The sequence below is a fragment of the Lycorma delicatula genome, chromosome 8 (assembly GCF_047948215.1).
Source record: "Lycorma delicatula isolate Av1 chromosome 8, ASM4794821v1, whole genome shotgun sequence".
NCBI lineage: Eukaryota > Metazoa > Arthropoda > Insecta > Hemiptera > Fulgoridae > Lycorma > Lycorma delicatula.
Genome location: NC_134462.1, coordinates 8,626,630 through 8,648,435, shown reverse-complemented (window position 1 = coordinate 8,648,435; position 21,806 = coordinate 8,626,630). Strand labels below are relative to the sequence as shown.

Here is a 21,806-nt window from a genome sequence, read left to right as displayed (position 1 = left end):
TTCCGTCAATACAATGCGTAGCATTCTTCTGTAGGCCAGTATTTTGAATGCATCAATTCTACTCCGGTCTTCCACCTTGATGGTCCAGGTGCATGATTACTGGGAAGACTAGTACCTGAAGCAGTCTTAGCTTTGTATTCCTCGTGATCGCCCTATTCCTCCAAGTAGCTGTCAACATTGTAAGCGCCTCTTTCGCCAAGACAGATCTTCTTGGTATTTCAGCCGACGAGCTCCCATCTTTATCTGTTGTGGATCCTAAATATAATAAACGGTCCACCTTTTCGAAGTCACACAGCGCATCACTGACTGGAAGATTGTGGTTCTATCTACGATTATAACTTTTGTTTTTCCGATGTTTAATCTCAATCCTAGTTTAATATCAAAAGTAAGTAATATTTTCCAAAGAAAAGAATTTTTTAAATAATTTTTGCAGAGACGAAAGATTAAAGATTGATAATTTTCTTACAAACTACCTAATCTGACAAGAAATCACATTTAATTAATCCCATCCATTTATATTTATAAATAACGATTCATCCACTAAAACTACTGATCCAAAAACATTCAAATTTAACGAGAACCATAAAAAAAAAATTAGTTATCCGAAAGTTAGTAGAACATATTTTTGGATTTTTTTTTTTTTGTTTTTCACAGAAAGTAAAGTTGATTTACATTAAAAAGGATTCAAAAATGGGTAATTATTTTTTATTTTCCCTCATTTTTTTAAAGAAAAATATTTCAAAAATGAAATGAAACTAGTGATAAGAAACAAAAATAAGGCCAGACTAGACTTTTTATATCATTATAAAGCGAGTTGGTAATCTTCAAATTCATCCGCAAAGATTTAACTTGCCAAGTATAGTACAGTTATGTAGTATCTACTTTTTAAATCCTTCAAAAAACTGAAGCAAATAAGTACATTATATCAGTAAATTTTTGCGTTTTTTCCCAATGCATAAATTTAGAACCGCTGAACCGATTTTAGTAGAATTTTTACTATTAATATATATTTTTTCAATTAAAATTAGATTTACCTTATAATATTCTCAAGAATCTATTTTTATGAATTTTTTAATCGCCTAGGAAGTATTTACTACATAAAAAAGAAAAAGAAAAAATTGAAAAAAAAATTAAAAAATCTATAAATGTTGAACAATTTTGAAGGAAAAATTTGACAATTGATTTTGATTGTTTAGGGCAAGATTTTACCATTTTTTTTTAACGATTTGGTTTCCCCTCCCTGATAATTCAAGTATTTAGAATTTAAAAACATTAAAATTTAACGAGGAAGATGAGTTAGTTATCCGAATGTTAATAGGGCATTATCTTTAGAATTGTTTTTGTTTTTCACAGGAAGTAAAGCTAATTTAGATTAAAAAGGATTCAAAAATTGGTAATTATTTTTTATTTTCAAAAATGGTTAAATATTTTATAATACTGAAATATCACCTACTACATAAAAATTGAATAAAACAATATTTTTATATTAATAATAATTTATACAAAATTTCTCTTTTTTTGGACGATGAATTAATTCATCGCAGAGGCTTACAACAAAGAGATCTGAATGTGGGAATGTGAAATTTGAAATTTGTAGCGTATGAAAAATGCTATTCCTAACCGGGATTCGAACCCGGAACCCTCCGGATGAAAGACCGAGATGCTACCACTCCGTCATGAACACGGCAAACCTTGAATTACGACTAATTAATTTTTTTTGGTAGCTTTTTTCACAATATATAGATTTTTGTATTACCATTATTTGGCATAAATAATTACTACTTTTGCCGTAATTTAGTTTATACTACATTCCGTTTCGAACATTATTTCAAGTAATTGAAAATTTGCTGTAAATTTATTTCAAGTAATATAAACTTTCATTAATATTAATATTCGGTTTATTAAATTTTATTTTTGTTTTTCATTCATCGTAGTTGTTACTTCCGTTCTTGAGATAACGGAAAATTAACACAACATTATGTTGCTTCACTCATTATTTTTGCACGATGAATAATTCATTATTCGTTGCAGTAATTTCTAAAATTATCATTAAACTATTTTCTTTAGGTCTTACCCGTTCTTATTGAATTATTTTAGTGGAGCATGCGAAGCGATTTAAGGCCAGTAGGTATAAGGGTTGAGCCTTCACCGTCTCTTTCCATCGGTTTAACACATTTCTTTCTTACTGAATTTCCTTATTTCCTATCAGTTGTTATCTATTAACAGAAAGGAATCCCTATTGATTATAATTCCTGAAAAAATTTTTTTATAAATATTGTTTCAAATTCTATTTTATTTCGTTTTTTACCTTGAACTTTTTTGATAAAATTTTCCAGATCAAGTAAATAATAATAATAAAAGCGTTTTAATAAATAATATTCAAAAATGTTTATTTTTTGTTTATTTATTTTTTTTAAATTTGTTTTCATCATTATGAAATCGTAATCTTTGTTTAAATTATTAAAAAAACCATAATTCTACAAAAATTGATTGCAAATATTAAGGTCTTTTAAGTTTTACTTTTAATTTCGTTTTAGTGAATTACATTGTAAGCGAGGAGTAAAAAACAGAAAAATTACTTTTTTTCTAGCAGGGTCGGAAAATTAGCCAAAAATTATCAATTATGATAATATTATTATGTTGAGCTAATTATTATTGTTTTTTTGAGCGATCTCTATCGCTCAAAAAAACAATTGCAAAACAAATAGCATAGGAGTATAATAGCTTGACAGAGACGTACAAAGGCCAAATAAAAATAAAATCAAATGTTGTAAAAAAACCACTGGGAATTTTCAAAGAAAAGGTAAATTTTAGATTAACAAAAATTAATCTAAAATAGATTAAAAAAATGTCTTATATATAAAATGTAAATTATCTAGACGGTAGAGTAAATAGCTCTCATGGTAAAAACTATTACAAAAACTATCTAAGTTAAAGCTCGAAAATTAGTGTTACAACCTTCAAAAATAAAAAGTCATCGTATTATTACCCAGAATACCAACGATGCTGCGCATTAACTGGCGGAAGTAGAATCTCTTTTTGGCGGTAAAGGGAGCGATTCACTGAATTTTCTCATGAGAGAGTAGGAGAGTAGAGTTCTATCGCCGGAATGAAGTTTCTTCTTCAAGATTTACTCTTAAGATAATTAATTAATTAATAGATCGGCCCGTATAATTTAAAAAAATATTTTTAGAAGAATAATTTCTGAAATCTGCGAAACTCTCTGCTAACTCAGAACAATTTTTATCAAAAAATTATAGGGCATAAAAATTTAAAAAAGAAACAGTCGTTGAGCAAATTATTTTTAATATTTTATTAGCAGTTCAGCCACTCTTTTTGAAAAAATATAATAATATATTAAATAATAATAATATTGTATATTATTAATAATAATAATATAATAATAACATTAAATAATATATTTTTTTTAAATTGTTGTTCTCTGGAAGGATTTCTGCAAAAGATTTCAAATAAAAGATCATTTTCACAAAGAGTTAGAGTAATATAAAGAATTGAATCTTAAAATTAACAAAAAAAAAACCTGACGAAAAACCCACTGTATAGTCTATCTTTATTAAACTATTTTAATTATACGACTTTTTAGTGATTTTATAACACTACTAGCCAATCAGAGCTCGTTTCGCCCTCCCTTATCCTCTAACCAGGGGGTTCCGTTCCTTGATCCCACTGGGAACCCCCCATAAAAAACAAAAGAAACAGCTGAGCTTTTTTTAAATATTAAAATGTAAGTAACTTACTCGATTCTTTAAATTTCGGATTTTGCCACCAAATTTTTACGTATTAAACCAAATTTCTAAGCATCACCAAATTTTTAAGTATTAAAGTATTGTTTTTATTTTGGTGTTGCAAAATCCAAAATTAAGGTAGAATAGAAAAGTATAAATTTATATTTTTTAGTAAGATTTTTAAAAATTTGTATTATTCTTTTATAAGATTACTAGCAAGTACTCGCTTTACTCGTCCTTCCTGTCTAGTAGAAGGCTCCGTCTCATGAACCTCCTCTGTATTCATTATCCTCATGTTTGAGAGAATTATACTTTTTCTAACGATTAAAGCTTGTTAAAATAGCTTATAAAAACTATCAGCGTATGGTAACTTCTTCAGAATAACAGTTTGGTCCCCTCAGGACTCGAAATTTTGAGTGATCTGAAGTATACGGATTTCAGAATAGTCGGCCCCATCTTAAAAATATTAGTTATAGATAGTTAGTACTTAGCCGTACGAAGGTCGGCTAAGTATTTTCCATCAACACCACGAATAGGTGACCATAAATCCACCTAACAGATTTGAATGATTTTACTACTTATTGCGTGAGAGTTGCCAGTAAGTAAAACGCTGCAAATAATTTTTACCTAATTTTATTCCGAAAAAATCTATGTAATGTCAATTGAACAATAAGAAGAGTTTAAAAAATATAATTTTTATTATAATAAAATAGACCGAAACGCGTCAAAAAAGATACTGTTTTATAGTTTTCAACTAAATATTTTAAACAAAATTTGGTTTAATTTTTTACAGGCGTTAAAACTAATTACTGACAGATAGCTTTCATCAGGGACTAATTTTGCTGTTATCATTTTTTTCTTTACGATTTTCAACATAATTATTGCTGGCGATTTTCTGTTCGAATCGGGAATAGGTTATTTAAAAACGGGACCGAAACGTAATTAAATTTGAATTCTATTAATTTGTTTTGTATATTAGTGTTATATGTTTTAGTATTTTTTTTAAAAAACATACTGTTCAAGTATACTTAATTATAATGCACTTTTTTAATACATCTTCTGTACCTTTCTACCTAATTAAAAAAAAGAAAATTGTCTATTAACAACATAACGTGAAATCACAATGCATAAACTACAATAATAATAAAATGCGTGGAACTTTTACGGAATTTTACAGCCAAAATATTTCATCTTTTTTTCACGAACGATTATACTTACATATTATTTGGTTGTGTTTAATTTGTACATTTAACGTTAATTATACGAGGTTAGCAAAACCCGCTGAGCTGGTCTATGTGTTAACTCGTCGTCGCAAATCAGCTGATTTAAAAGTCGAGAGTACTAAGGTTCAAATCCTAGTAAAGACAGTTACTTTTATATAGATTTAAATACTTTATCCTGGATACCGGTGTTCTTTGGTGGTCGGTTTCAATTAATTACACTTCTCAGGAACGGTCGACCTGATGCTGTACAAGACTACACGCTTCAATTGCATTCATACGTATCATATCATGTAAAGTAATACTTTATGGTGGTTCCAGAGACTAAAGAGAAAAAGAGAGAGACGAAGGTAGCGAGCGTAGGTTATGTTTGGTTAGATAATGTTGATATACCGTACGATTCCGTGTACTAACGAATCGTACATATATCAACATAACCTAGGCTCGTTTCGTTCGATAACCTCGTCTAATTAATATTAAATATACAAATTATAAATGTGTTTTTTGGCTGTGAAATTCCAAAAAAATGCCGTATGTATAAATTAGTCTGTGTATGATTTTGCGTAATTTAATTACCTACTTCAATAATTACTTTACCTTCAAATATAACAAAATCTCTGTGATGTTATTTCTTAATTTGTGTGTAATAGTATAAATATGTACTTTAGCAAACTTTTTAACTACTGAATTCTTTAGTAGTATTAATATACCAGTCAATAGATCGTTGCATTTTGTGTTAATTTAATTGTAATTAGTTGGTAAATTTTGTAGAATAATAGTAAATTATTATAGATATCTGTTTGTGTTGTGAATTATTATTGTCGATATTTTACGTAGCTTTTCTCTCTATTTCATTACTCCTGATTACAATCTAATATTATTTTATATTATTACTATTAGTATTATTGATTTTAATTTTTATGAAAAATAAATGGTATTAATAGTAATACCATACGAATATACTGATTTAAAATTTATTTTTTTCTTCATAGTAAGGTGTTGTACTATTAATATAAAATTTATATTAATTTTGTTCCTTCTTATTTTTATAATTGTATTTTCATGATTTCAGATCGATTAGTTTTTTATTTATTATAAAACTACTTCTTATTCTTCTTTCTTCTGTTTCTTTTTGTTTCAAATCTTTCTGTTATCTTTCTTATCGCTTTTTCAATGTTATCTTTCTTCTTTTAACACATCTACATTTTCTTCATACTAAAATTATTTAATAACTAATCGTAACTTCTTGAGAAATGTTCGGATGGATGATCTCTTATAGAAAAAATGATTGGGTAGTTGTACTAGCCGTGGAAACGTCTATTCATCTAGTGTTACTTGTTCTTAGACGATTTATATGCCCCGTTTTTTTTTTCTTTTTAACAATATCTGATGAATCGGCCACGTTTGTTTCCATAGCACCAACTACTACCCGCTCGATTTTTCTGTTCAAGAATCCCACCCTTCCGATCATTTTTTTTGAGGTTACGATTCTAATTACATAATATTATTATAAAGAAGAGTGTGTATTGTATCAGTCGATTTAGATTCACCTTTTTGTTTTTATTAATGACTGTGTACAGGCAAGGGAAAGGAGATCAGAGTGCGTGTGTCATTTGTGTAGAACGTCCATCGGTAGTGGCCATACAATAAACCAAACGCAAAAAGCTCGATCGCCGGATCACGCGGGGTGATTCACCACCACCGTAAACCGTCGGCAGCCGATCGACCTTCACATGTTTGAAACCGCTGGTGCATGCTTTAACATGTAGAAACATGTCCAAAGACGTTACAGTATCTTACAGTCCAACACGACGCTAACTTCTACATTAGGTAGATAGATTATTTTAGACAATTATTGTAATAATTGTTGTAAATTACACAATTGGTGGATGTTTGTATATTTGTTTGTAATATTTGTTTTAATTATTGTAATTCTCCCGTATTTGATGTTCGTACAGTAATTTGCTTGCATTTATTTTGTTGAAATAGTTTTAGTAATTTAATTTCTACTTTATATGTTGTTAGTTTTGTGGAAATGTATATATTTGTGTTCATTTTTTTTAATATTATTTACGTATTTTTTATATTTTTAACTATTTTTTTTTTGTTTTATAAGAAATTAATAATAATAAAAAAAAAATGGTTAACAACGTAACTTAATATTAATAGACGAGTACTTGCCGCTGTTTCAGTTTACTACCTTTATTCATCGTCAGCGAACGATTTTAGTTACATATTAATATAATCAATATTTGTTTCAATAAATCTAGTTTTATTTTTTAAAAGATATACATAAAATATTTTTTTTTAGATATTTAAAAGTTCAGCCTGCTTTAAGTTTTTTAATCAGATAAAGGCTTTTTATTTTTCAACATTTATAACATTTAATTAAATAACAGTTTTTATTTTTTGTGAGACAAAATTTAACAATGATTCTAAAATGAGTATTTAATACTATACGGTAACAGTATTATATTGTAATTCTTATTTTCAGAAAGAGTTTAAAATCATATTTCCCTGTAAATATGTTGGTGTGTGTGTGTGTGTGTGTTTATGTATGATGATTTATATTGTGCCTAGTTAAGGATGATTTATAATCGACAGAATTTTATTTTATTTTTTCTCTTTTTCTCAATTTTATCGATTACATGAAGATCTCAAGTATAAATATGCTAACATTATTTTACGTATTGAGCAGGATAAAGTTAAGTCCTTCATATAAACAAATTCTGATTATTTATGTTAAGTTATCGTCTTTGTTAATCTCTTTAAAGATGGTTAATTAGAATAAATTTTGTTTCCATTTTCCAAAAATCCCTGTATATAAATGCAAATTAAAATTTTCTAGCAAAGGAAAATTAATCGATTAGAACAATTCCACTTAAGTAGATAGTTTTTGTACATCAGCAGTACAAAATACTAGTACAGTAATACGTATATTACTAACGTAATATACGTTTCAACTTCTTTCAGATTATAAATTGAAAATTAAAAACCCCTTTATACAATTTCTAGCTATAGTTTTAGAGGGCTATCTCGAAATAATTTTTAATACAATTTTTTGGTTGTATCTATGAAGAATTTTTTGTTTCTTTTTAACGTATTAAAAATATCTATTGATTACGAAATCCAGGTCAATTCTGTTTCGTATTTTTAGATACGGTTAAAAGGAAAGACTTTTAACTGCATCTATATTTTTTATATATGTTATACATTTAAAAGTGAATTCTAAATTAATAATTGGATCACAAAATTCATAGAACTAGAAAATTTTTCTAGAACTAGAACTAGAAGAACTGAGAAAATTTTTCTCAATTTTCTTCCTTTTAGAGGTACTTTAAAAGTAAAGTCCGATATTTTTGTTGCATTATCATTTGTGTGTATTTTAAGTTTTTGCTAAAATTAAGTTGAAACAATTTAAGAGAATTCGAAAAATAAAAACTCCCCTATAAATTTATTAAGAAGGGTTTTAATGAAAATAGGAAATTTATATCATCAAACTGGATTCAATATTGTTTAGAATATTTTCCGAGTAAATTTTAGTCAATTTCAGTTTTAAATCTCAAATAATACGATATATATGCTGGTTTTGATAAATTAGTTTCCGATCTTTTTTAATACAATTAGAAGTAAACGAAAAAAATCCTTTCTTAATTCTTATACTTTACAACCTACTGAAAATTTCTGTTAGGTTTCAAATTTGTAGGATATTCTATCTCAACCCACCGGGTTGGTCTAGTGGTGAACGCGTCTTCCCAAATCAGCTGATTTGGAAGCCGAGAGTTCCAGCGTTCAAGTCCTAGTAAAGCCAGTTATTTTTACATGGATTTGAATGCTAGATCGTGGATACCGGTGTTCTTTGGTGGTTGGGTTTCAATTAACCACACATCTCAGGATTGGTCGAACTGAGAATGTACAAGACCCACACTTCAATTACACTCATACATATCATCCTCATTCATCCTCTGAAGTATTATCTAAAAATGGTAGTTACCGGAGGCTAAACAGGAAAAAGAAAAAGAAAAGGATATTCTATCTCAAACCCACCGGGTTGGTCTAGTGGTTAACGCGTCTTCCCAAATCAGCTGATTTGGAAGTCGAGAGTTCCAGCGTTCAAGTCCTAGTAAAGCCAGCTATTTTTACACGGACTTGAATACTAGATCGTGGATACCGGTCTTCTTTGGTGGTTGGGTTTCAATTAACCACACATCTCAGGAATGGTCGAACTGAGAATGTACAAGACTACACTTCATTTACACTCATACATATCATCCTCATTCATCCTCTGAAGAATTATCTAAACGGTAGTTACAGGAGGCTAAACAGGAAAAGAGAGAGAGGATATTTTATCTCGACCCACCGGGTTGGTCTAGTGGTGAACGCGACTTCCCAAATCAGCTGATTTGGAAGTCGAGAGTTCTAGCGTTCAAGTCCTAGTAAAGACAGTTACTTTAATACAGATTTGAATACTAGATCGTGAATACCGGTGTTCTTTGGTGGTTGGGTTTCAATTAACCACACATCTTAGGAGTGGTCGAACTGAGACTGTACAAAACTACAATTTATTTACACTCATACATATCATCCTCATTCATCCTCTGAAGAAATACCTGAACGGTAATTCCCGGAGGCTAGACAGGAAAAAGAAAGGATATTCTATCTCGGTATTCCTTTTCAACCTTATTTTTATTTAATTAACCGCTTGTGATTACGTAATTAATCAAAATAATTATTTTTCCTTACGGCTCCCTAAAGAATAATTAATAAACCGAATTTCTTCAGGTTTCTGATTACACCGGGAATAAAATTAGGTATTATTAATTTCCTTACGGGAATTATAATTACAATTAAATTAGGATTAGAAGTATTATAAATGGGATAGTGTATATGAATGAGTCTTTTTTTGTAGAAACTTTATTTTACTCGGTTTTAAGTTAAATAAAATAAAGGAAATCAAATTACTAAAATGTACGACCAGATTAATATTTATGTTAAACATTCTATTCAAATAAATAGATTATTGTTACTATTATAAATATATCATCTAGGTGGTTTGTTTACTTCAGCTGAAATTTGATTGAAATTCTATGTGATTTATATAAGTACATACATTTACAATTCCAAGATAGTTAAATTCTCTAGACGCGACACCTATTGCGGAACTAACGTACTACTATTATTGACGAGAAGAGAACACAGATTGAATACGTTTTATTTTTATTTTTTAAAATGAAATGATTTTTGCCGTGATACTGTAAAATCTCACTTCAAAACACTAGAGTTGAATTCAAATGAAAAAAAAAATTGCTAGTTCCCTCCCATATTGAGTGAACTACTAGTCATTTTGCATGAAAACTGTGACTTTTGCCACAACTACTACTCTAGCATGAAAAAATTTAATTATAATGTAACGTTTAATTCATACAGCTTTAAAACTAGTGATATAGTTTTAATAAAAATAAAAAAAACCAATTTAATTAAAAATATAATTTTATTACTTTGTTAGAAGTAGAAATAAATATACTATAATTTAAAATTCCCACTCTTAAGTTAAATGTTATTAATTTCAATTTAAATCAACATGGAATATTTTCACTTGTACTTCATCCAACATAAAAGCTCTTATGTATTAAATGAACTGCTGTAACACATACATGCTGTCTAATATGGATAATTTCTATAACTCTCCTGTGCCTTTTAAGTAGGTTCTTTCACAATTTACACTCACCCAAATATAGCTGTTCCACAAGACCATATCCTTTTTTTTCATTTAATTTTATGTATATCATGAAATTCCATGTTAAAATCCTCATGTTTCTCTTGCAAATATCAGAAGTACTGAATCAGGTATGACTTATCACTCACACCACCTTAATCATTGCAGGTATAATTGTAGTTGACTACACAAGGACTGTATGAGCATTTCCTCTTTATTTATGGAAAATCAGATGAGTTAGCCTCTATGATAGATTAATAGTGTTATCTTTCATCCAAAAGGTTTCTATTATCCATTTCATACACTAAAAATCTTGTATACTATGTTTCCTCAAGTATTTTGGCATAAGGAAGGGCATCCAACCACACAAATCCCAGAATTCCTAATGCTCATTCTAAAAAAAAAAATAATTGGGAAGAATGAATGGACAAAAACTGGAATATCAGCCGTAGTGCAAGTTGAAATCATTTTTACCAATAGGTGTTTGAAATATATATATATTCCATATATTTAATCATAATAATTTTAACTCCCCTTATAAACAATCTTTTAGTCATCCAGTAAGAGAAAAAAGAGTGTTGTTACACTAGAATAGACTGTACAGCAGAACCCACTGGGTTGGTCTAGTGTGAATGTGTCTTCCCAAATCAGCTGATTTGGAAGTCGAGAGTTCCAGCGTTCAAGTCTTAGTAAAGTCAGTCATTTTTACATGGATTTGAATACTAGATCATGGACACCGGTGTTCTTTGGTGGTTGGGTTTCAATTAACCACACATCTCAGGAATGGTCAAACTGAGACTGTACAAGACTACACTTCATTTATTCCAAACGTGGCCTGCCTACACAATTTTTCCCTTCTACCTGTCCTTCCAATATTAAAGCGACTATTCCAGGATGCCTTGTATGTGGCCTATAAGTCTGTCTCTTCTTTTAACTATATTTTTCCAAATGCTTCTTTCTTCATCTATTTGCCGCAATACCTCTTCATATGTCACTTTATCCACCCATCTGATTTTTAACATTCTCCTATAGCACCACATTTCAAAAGCTTCTAATCTTTTCATCTCAGATACTCCGATTGTCCAAGTTTCACTTCCATATAAAGCGACGCTCCAAACATACACTTTCAAAAATCTTTTCCTGACATTTAAATTTAAATTTTGATGTAAACAAATTATATTTCTTATTGAAGGCTTGTGCTATTCATTATTTTCGCTCCTGCTTCGTCCATCTTTAGTAATTCTACTTCCCAAATAACAAAATTCTTCTACCTCCATAATCTTTTATCCTCCTATTTTCACATTCAGTGGTCCATCTTTGTTATTTCTACTACATTTCATTACTTTTGTTTTGTTCTTGTTTATTTTCATGCGATAGTTCTTGCATAGGACTTCATCTATGCCGTTCATTGTTTCTTCTAAATCCTTTATACTCTTGGCTAGAATTACTATATCATCAGCAAATCGTAGCATCTTTATCTTTTCACCTTGTACTGTTACTCCGAATCTAAATTGTTCTTTAACATCATTAACTGCTAGTTCCATGTAAAGATTAAAAAGTAACGGAGATAGGGAACATCTTTGTCGGACTCCCTTTCTTATTACGGCTTCATTCTTATGTTCTTCAATTGTTACTGTTGCTGTTTGGTTCCTGTACATGTTAGCAATTGTTCTTCTATCTCTGTATTTGAACCCTAATTTTTTTAAAATGCTGAACATTTTATTCCAATCTACGTTATCGAATGCCGTTTCTAGGTCTATAAATGCCAAGTATGTCGGTTTGTTTTTCTTTAATCTTCCTTCTATTATTAATCTGAGGCCAAAAATTGCTTCCATTGTCCCTATACTTTTCCTGAAACCAAATTGGTCTTCTCCTAATACTTCTTCCACTCTCCTCTCAATTCTTCTGTATAGAATTCTAGTTAAGATTTTTGATGCACGACTAGTTAAACTAATTGTTCTGTATTCTTCACATTTATCTGCCCCTGCTTTCTTTGGTATCATTACTATAACACTTTTTTTGAAGTCTAACGGAAATTCCCCTTTTTCATAAATATTACACACCAGTTTGTATAAGCTATCAATCACTTCTTCACCTGCACTGCGCAGTAATTCTACAGGTATTCCGTCTATTCCAGGAGCCTTTCTGCCATTTAAATTTTTTAATGTTCTCTTAAATTCAGATCTCAGTATTGTTTCTCCCATTTCATCCTCCTCAACTTCCCCTTCTTCCTCTATAACACCATTTTCTAATTCATTTCCTCCGTATAACTCTTCAATATATTCCACCTATCTATCGACTTTACCTTTCGTATTATATATTGGTGTACCATCTTTGTTTAATACATTATTAGATTTTAATTTATGTACCCCAAAATTTTCCTTAAGTTACCTGTATGCTCCGTCTATTTTACCAATGTTCATTTCTCTTTCCACTTCTGAACACTTTTCTTTAATCCACTCTTCTTTCGCCAGTTTGCACTTCCTGTTTATAGCATTTCTTAATTGCCGATAGTTCCTTTTACTTTCTTCATCATTAGCATTCTTATATTTTCTACGTTCATCCATCAGCTGCAATATATCGTCTGAAACCCAAGGTTTTCTACCAGTTCTCTTTATTCCGCCTAAGATTGCTTCTGCTGATTTAAGAATTTCCTTTTTAACGTTCTCCCATTCTTCTTCTACATTTTCCACCTTATCTTTTTTACTCAGACCTCTTGCGATCTCCTCCTCAAAAATCTTCTTTACCCCCTCTTCCTCAAGCTTCTCTAAATTCCAGCGATTCATCTGACACCTTTTCTTCAGGTTTTTAAACCCCAATCTACATTTCATTATCACCAAATTATGGTCGCTATTAATGTCTGACGCTCAATTTACATTAAAATGGTAAAACAATCTTAAATCAGTTTTTGCTGATTTATTATGGAGAAAATCTTTCTTTTTATAAATGTTAAATCAAGTTTTCAGTTTTACTTCTATCGGTGGTGTATTTTATTTATCGAAAAATTACATTAAATAATTAATTTAATTTAAATGGTAGTTGTTGAAGAGGGGAAAAACTAGAAATAAAACGTATGCTTTATGAATTTAAATTAAAAATAAGTGGAAATATATATCTCATTTTGTGTTAAAAAACGCATATGGACGAACTTCATGATTTTTATTTTTTTATTTTTGAAATTAATGTTTCATCAAGAGATATGGGTCAATAAAACTACCGGGGTTTATTATGTTAAATTTAAAAAAAAATTATTTATTTAAAAACATTAAATCGATTCTTAAAAGGGATGATTGCATTACTAATTGAATTTTTTCTTTTATTCAGATTTAGGAAATCCATACGAGCAGGAAGATTCGTGCTATCAGATTTTTAATTATTATTTGTAGCTCGAACCCAATGTATAATCAGTGAAGTTCAGTTAAGATATACGTTCACAGTTAAATATAACTACTAATAAGTAGATGTGCTCGTAAAATATTATAGGCCGGCAGTTTAAAAAAAATGCATACTTATTCATTTTAAAAGTGAAGTAGTAGTTAAGAAAAAAACATTAATAGCTTATAAGAAAAAAAATCAAAGGAAGTGGTTGGCGGATTGCATTAACATGTAGACAGTATTAGTTCGACCGCAATTGCAAGAGTATAGACACGTACTCATACCCTTTTTTGTCTTTAGTTAAAAACCATTTGCTAAGCTTTTTTTTTGTTATCTATTTATGGCTGCTTAATTTTTTTCTTTTAAATTTCGGCCGCTGTTTAGTCTTTCGCTAAACGTCAAAGCTGCAATTATTGAAGACTGAAAGATGGCAATCTGTAAATATTGCTTTGCTCACGTATTATTTTGTCTTTGATCATGTTACAAAAAACCTAGCTTGTTTTTTTGTAATGTTTTAATATCCAAGGTCAGCAATGATTATTTCCTTTGTCGTTTGAAACAAACAAAAAATATTACTATAGAATTTTAACAACGTATTTTCGTAAAAAAATAATTTTCGTTGTAATTTTTGTGATGTCTGAACTCCGGATTTCAGATATATAACTAATTTGTATATTATTTCCTACAAAAATATGAAAAAAAAACTACATATTAAAATAAAAAATTGTGACTAAAGAATAGGAAAAAAAGAATTTGAGGTCGCAGTTACATGATCATTTTTTTCTCAATAATCTGTTTCGGAAATGTACGTGTCAGAACTTTAATAAAAGTAAATTTACATAGGGTAAAAATGATGTAATATATTTTTTCACGTTTTTAGCTCTCGTAAAATGTTTCAATTCCTTCAGTTTAAAGAAATAAAAATGGATGGTAATTTATGCTTAGTTTACATTACAATGGTAAAAAATCTTAATCAGTTTTTGCTGATTTATTATCGAGAAAACCTTTTTATAAATGTTAAATCAAGTATGCCAGTTTTACTTTTATCGGTGGTATAAATCATCCGTGGTTTATATATATATATTTTTTTTTTTTTTTTTTTTTTGTGCAGTTGTATGAGTGTGAATGTGTGTTTGTGTATATGCATTTACAGAGCTTCTGTTTAAAATGTTATTACAGTACTTAATTGTTTAACACAAGTTGATCAGGTGATCAAGTTCCATTATAAGGTCGTATATACTATAATCTGATGTTGCTCAGCCTTATTATGGACTCTACTTATAATACAATATACCATCCGATTTTTCCCTTCTCAAAAGGGTGGGGTTTAAGAGCAGTGCATTTTATTTTTATTTCTTGGTATTTCTTTATGCTATTAATTGCAAAGCGATTAAGTTGATTACTGTTTGAAGAATGTCATCATATCCAAGTAAAAATTGTACTGCGATCGGAGGAGTAAATTGAAATAATTTAGTTATTTGTATTTATTATTACAATATCATTCGTATCATAATTACATTAAACTATCTTTAGTTATATTAATATATGTTAACGTAAGAAACTAAATCAATTTTAATTCGATTATTACAATAGTTTACCTTGAAATCATCGAAAGTTCTGGATATGAGAGTACTAACAAGAATTCTAATATATCTGTTTTCATTTTGTATTTACATTGCAGAAGTTTACACCGGTATATACGATCTAGTATTCGAGTCCGTGTAGGATTAGCTGCCTTTACTGGGATTTGAACGTTGGAGCTCTCGAGTTCGGGGGCGGCTGGTTTTCGAAGAGGCGTTCACAACTAGACCAACCCGGTGGGTTAGGTGTTGATATACTATAACTATGTTTATTAACATGGACGAATCTGTATAATAATGATTTACTGTTTGTTTTCGTGGGAAGTCACCGTTGGATGGCCCACTCCATGTAATATTTTTAACATATTATTTACTTACGTTTCGTCAGGAGATAATTCATTTTTGTACTACAGAAAAAAAGCCAATCTCATAGCTCAGTAGATAGCGTCTCGGCATTTTGTGGGGAGGGCCCGGGTTCAAATCGCGGTCAGGCATGGCATTTTTTCATACGCTCACAACTTCCTAGTGCTAATGACTGTAGTGTTGATGCTGGCTCTTTCATAATATATATATATATATATATATATATATATATATTATGATATATGTTGATATATATATCAATATATATATATATATATATATATATAATGAAAAGTAATTTAACCGTTATTTGTTAATAACATAAAAATATTATTTAAATTTTTATAATCAATTCAATTCTTCTGCAATTCATTTTTTCGTAGGGATAATCACTTTTAGTATCACAATCTAAATTATAGCAAATTTTTCTATCATATTACTTATTAACGGTTCAAGATTTAAATAATCAGTTTCAACTGTTTTTACTTTTTCACAATAAGCCTTCCAATGAATGATCTTTATTTAATTGATTTTATTGTTAGTTCATTTCTGAACATCTAACATAAAAGAATTTTGTTATGACTAACTACATTGACTTCTGTTTATTTACCATCTTGATTTGAATCAAATGGTAGTAAGACGGAATTCTAAGTACCTAAAGTCCACGTTTTTCTAAACGTTTTTAGAAATTGATACCTCCCCGTGCAGTTTTATGTAATTTAATTAATTCATGCCATTGTAGTTTTAGCATTGTAGAAGTGAATGAAGTACTGTTCTTTACCAGTTGGCCGGTCTGTCATAAAATCTTTCTTGGAGTTAGAATTCGTAGCTTTATCAACTAGTGTGAGCTGTAATAATGAGACATTATCAAAACCTACCCCTGTCTTGGAGGAGGTGGGAATTCAATGCAGATTTAGTTAAAATTGTTTACCCTCATGTCATGATAATTAGTTAAACTGGTTTTTTAAGTAAATATCCCGTTTGGAAGAATCCCGTTTCTCCTGTAACAGATTATTATCATTATTATTATACGATTACACTAATTAAAGGTTTAAGTCCTGTCATTGGACTGTGACTTCCTTGCCAAATGTGAAGTTAAAATATACGATTTTTCGAAAAAACTAGTTGAACTTTATTTTATTTTTTTGTAATAAATAATTGCGTTTAAATATTCTTTTCCAACGGCTTTCATGTTGCTGAATTAAAAATTTCCTGTTATTTTCACTTTTAAATCACTTGAAACTTAATCATTTTAGAATAACCACGAACAGTAGTTTCAATAGTTTTATGAGAACGTGAAGAGTATATTTATTTTAACTAAAAATTAAATTATACTTTTTAAATCGAAGAGATGCTTGCAATTTCTTCATTTGGAATTATTAGCGGTCGGCCTTCCTTTTTGAGAAAAAATGTATTTTTGACATTTTTCTTTCACTTAATTAATAATTTAATATCAATTAACCATGATCCAATTATTTGTTAATTAGTTCCGATACGTAGTATGACGATATAATAATTATTTTATTATTTCTTGGAATAATGGAAATGAGCAAAACAAGAAAAAAACCATTTCATATTCTTTGTTCCAACGTACGTGGATTTTTAATTAAATACGAATAATTTTCTAATGAACAGTGATTATCAGTACACTGCAAAATCTACAGCGCTCAACTGGTAAGGGGAACCAAAACGCAAAGTATTTCCAGCCGGGAAAATATACTAATATAACTTTTTCTCCATGACTAACTAAGCTGGAAAAAACCTTCTCATTTAGATAAACATAACATATTCGACTAACAATTTGATTTGTTTTTTGAACGAAAAAATGAAAAAATTCATTTTCTAGGAGATTAGTGTTTGTTTTATTCCTTTTAAATATAATTTATATTCAGGTGGATGAAGGTAAAATATATAAGTTTAAATCAAATGCACAACGAATTTAATATAAAATATATTTATCACGTTCAAATTTATGTGTGATAAATAATTATAATATTATCTATTAACTAAAAAGTAATGTACAGTGTATATAGATGTTAAAAAAAGATAAAAATTGGTAAAATCATAATTTTAGTTTATGCCAGTTCAAATTAATACATGACAATTTATTATATATTTTAATCAAAGATTCGATTCTAGATAAACAAATACTCTTTACACATTACAATGAATAATAAATTTATTCTACAAAAAATAGTGGCCGCCCGATTCCCAAACCACAAATCATACGCAGTTCCTTTCTCTGACCATACCCAAATTATAGAATAGCCAGAAAATGACTACCAGTAACTATCGGAATCCATGTTTTACACTACCTACTCTCAATTCTCAATTGTTTTATTAGAATAAATTAGAAAACTAAAAGATACTCATATAAAATGAAATATACCGTTCTTTTCAAAGTGCAAAATAGTACATTATCTGTGATCAACACTACTTTAATAACTACTAATTATCAAAATTTGAACAAAAAAAATTTATTTGTAAAAAAAAAAAAATAAAAAAAAAATAAAATTTATTTTCGAAAATAATTTAAATATGTTTAAATTAAAGAGCCTCCTCTATGAATCATGAGACCTTGCCGTTGGTGAGGGGGCTTGAGTGCTCAGGGATACAGAGTAGCTGGACCGAAGGTGCAACCATATTGGAGAGGTATCTGTTGAGAGCCAGACTAAGGAATGATTCCTGAAAGAGGACAGCAGCTCTTTCAGTAGTTGTTAGGGGCGTGAGTCAGGACGACTTAAACGGCCGTATCAACATCACTCAGTCCTCTGAGTACTGCGCAGCTGAAAGCAATGGAAAACTACAGCTGCTTTTTTTCCAAGAAAATGTGGCTGTCTGCATTTTCACATAGCAATAATGGAGGCGCCTTCCTTGGTAAAATATTCCGGAGGTAAAATAGTCCCCCGTTCGGATCTCCGGGTGGTGACTACTAAGGAAGGGGACACCAGAAAATTAAAAAATAACATTCTACGAGTCGGAGCGTGGAATGTTAGAAGCTTGAAAAAGGTTGGTAGGCTAGAAAATTTAAAAAGGGAAATGGGTAGGACAAATGTGGATATAGTAGGAATTAGTGAGGTTCGGTGGGAAGAGGAAGGCGACTTTTGGTCAGGTGATTTTAGAGTAATTAACTCAGCTTCAAATAATGGGCAGGCAGGAGTAGGTTTCGTGATGAACAAGAAGATAGGGAGGAGAGTAGAGTATTTCAAAACGCATAGCGATAGAATCATTGTAATAAGGATAAAATCAAAACCTAAACCGACAACGATTGTTAACGTCTATATGCCTACAAGCGCCCATGATGATGATGAGGTAGAGTGTGAATACAAAGAGATTGATGAAGCAATTAAACACGTAAAAGGAGATGAAAATTTAATAATAGTTGGAGATTGGAATGCAAGCATTGGAAAAGGCAAGGAAGGAAATATAGTGGGTGAATACGGGCTGGGCAAAAGGAATGAAAGAGGGGACCGACTTATAGAATTTTGCACGAAGTATAATTTAGTAATTGCCAACAGCCAATTTAAAAATCATAATAGAAGAATATACACTTGGAAAAAGCCAGGCGATACTGGAAGGTATCAGATAGATTATATCATGGTTAAGGAAAGATTTAGAAATCAACTCGTTGACTGCAAAACTTACCCTGGAGCAGACATTGATAGCGACCATAATTTGGAGATAATGAAATGTAGATTGGGGTTTAAAAACCTGAAGAAAAGGTGTCAGATGAATCGCTGGAATTTAGAGAAGCTTGAAGAAGAGGAGGTAAAGAAGATTTTTGAGGAGGACATCGCAAGAGGTCTGAGTAAAAAAGATAAGGTAGAAAATGTAGAAGAAGAATGGGAGAATGTTAAAAAGGAAATTCTTAAATCAGCAGAAGCAAACTTAGGCGGAATAAAGAGAACCGGTAGAAAACCTTGGGTTTCAGACGATATATTGCAGCTGATGGATGAACGTAGAAAATATAAGAATGCTAGTGATGAAGAAAGTAAAAGGAACTATCGGCAATTAAGAAATGCTATAAACAGGAAGTGCAAACTGGCGAAAGAAGAGTGGATTAAAGAAAAGTGTTCAGAAGTGGAAAGAGAAATGAACATTGGTAAAATAGACGGAGCATACAGGAAAGTTAAGGAAAATTTTGGGGTACATAAATTAAAATCTAATAATGTTTTAAATAAAGATGGTACACCAATATATAATACGAAAGGTAAAGTCGATAGATGGGTGGAATATATTGAAGAGTTATACGGAGGAAATGAATTAGAAAATGGTGTTATAGCGGAAGAAGAGGAAGTTGAGGAGGATGAAATGGGAGAAACAATACTGAGATCTGAATTTAAGAGAGCATTAAAAGATTTAAATGGCAGAAAGGCTCCTGGAATAGACGGAATACCTGTAGAATTACTGCGCAGTGCAGGTGAGGAAGCGATTGATAGATTATACAAACTGGTGCGTAATATTTATGAAAATGGGGAATTTCCATCAGACTTCAAAAAAAGTGTTATAGTTATGATACCAAAGAAAGCAGGGGCAGATAAATGTGAAGAATACAGAACAATTAGTTTAACTAGTCATGCATCAAAAATCTTAACTAGAATTTTATACAGAAGAATTGAGAGGAGAGTGGGAGAAGTGTTAGGAGAAGACCAATTTGGTTTCAGGAAATGTATAGGGACAAAGGAAGCAATTTTAGGCCTCAGATTAATAGTAGAAGGAAGATTAAAGAAAAATAAACCAACATACTTGGCGTTTATAGACCTAGAAAAGGCTTTCGATAACGTAGATTGGAATAAAATGTTCAGCATTTTAAAAAAATTAGGGTTCAAATACAGAGATAGAAGAACAATTGCTAACATGTACAGGAACCAAACAGCAACAATAACAATTGAAGAACATAAGAAAGAAGCCCTAATAAGAAAGGGAGTCTGACAAGGATGTTCCCTATCTCCGTTACTTTTTAATCTTTACATGGAACTAGCAGTTAATGATGTTAAAGAACAATTTAGATTCGGAGTAACAGTACAAGGTGAAAAGATAATGATGCTACGATTTGCTGATGATATAGTAATTCTAGCCGAGAGTAAAAAGGATTTAGAAGAAACAATGAACGGCATAGATGAAGTTCTACGCAAGAACTATCGCATGAAAATAAACAAGAACAAAACAAAAGTAATGAAATGTAGTAGAAATAACAAAGATGGACCGCTGAATGTGAAAATAGGAGGAGAAAAGATTATGGAGGTAGAAGAATTTTGTTATTTGGGAAGTAAAATTACTAAAGATGGACGAAGCAGGAGCGATATAAAATGCCGAATAGCACAAGCTAAACGAGCCTTCAGTAAGAAATATAATTTGTTTACATCAAAAATTAATTTAAATGTCAGGAAAAGATTTTTGAAAGTGTATCTTTCGAGTGTCGCTTTATATGGAAGTGAAACTTGGACAATCGGAGTATCTGAGAAGAAAAGATTAGAAGCTTTTGAAATGTGGTGCTATAGGAGAATGTTAAAAATCAGATGGGTGGATAAAGTGACAAATGAAGAGGTATTGCGGCAAATAGATGAAGAAAGAAGCATTTGGAAAAATATAGTTAAAAGAAGAGACAGACTTATAGGCCATACTAAGGCATCCTGAAATAATCGCTTTAATATTGGAAGGACAGGTAGAAGGGAAAAATTGTGTAGGCAGGCCACGTTTGGAGTATGTAAAACAAATTGTTGGGGATGTAGGATGTAGAGGGTATACTGAAATGAAACGACTAGCACTAGATAGGGAATCTTGGAGAGCTGCATCAAACCAGTCA

The 21,806-nt window shown here is 30.3% G+C and overlaps 1 protein-coding gene across 3 annotated transcripts in view; it reads left to right on the top strand.

Moving 5' to 3' along the window:
• The window catches only part of DopEcR (G-protein coupled receptor DopEcR), a 307,743-nt gene that overhangs the window by 94,039 nt on the left and 191,898 nt on the right, over positions 1 to 21,806 (top strand). For 2 of the 3 annotated variants that reach the window (XM_075373222.1, XM_075373221.1), the window contains exon 2: positions 6,547 to 6,796. The exons of the other annotated variant lie outside the window; for it this stretch is intronic. The gene's annotated coding sequence lies outside the window, so the exon portion shown is untranslated. The remainder of the gene's footprint in view (positions 1 to 6,546; positions 6,797 to 21,806) is intronic. 3 annotated transcript variants of the gene reach the window in all.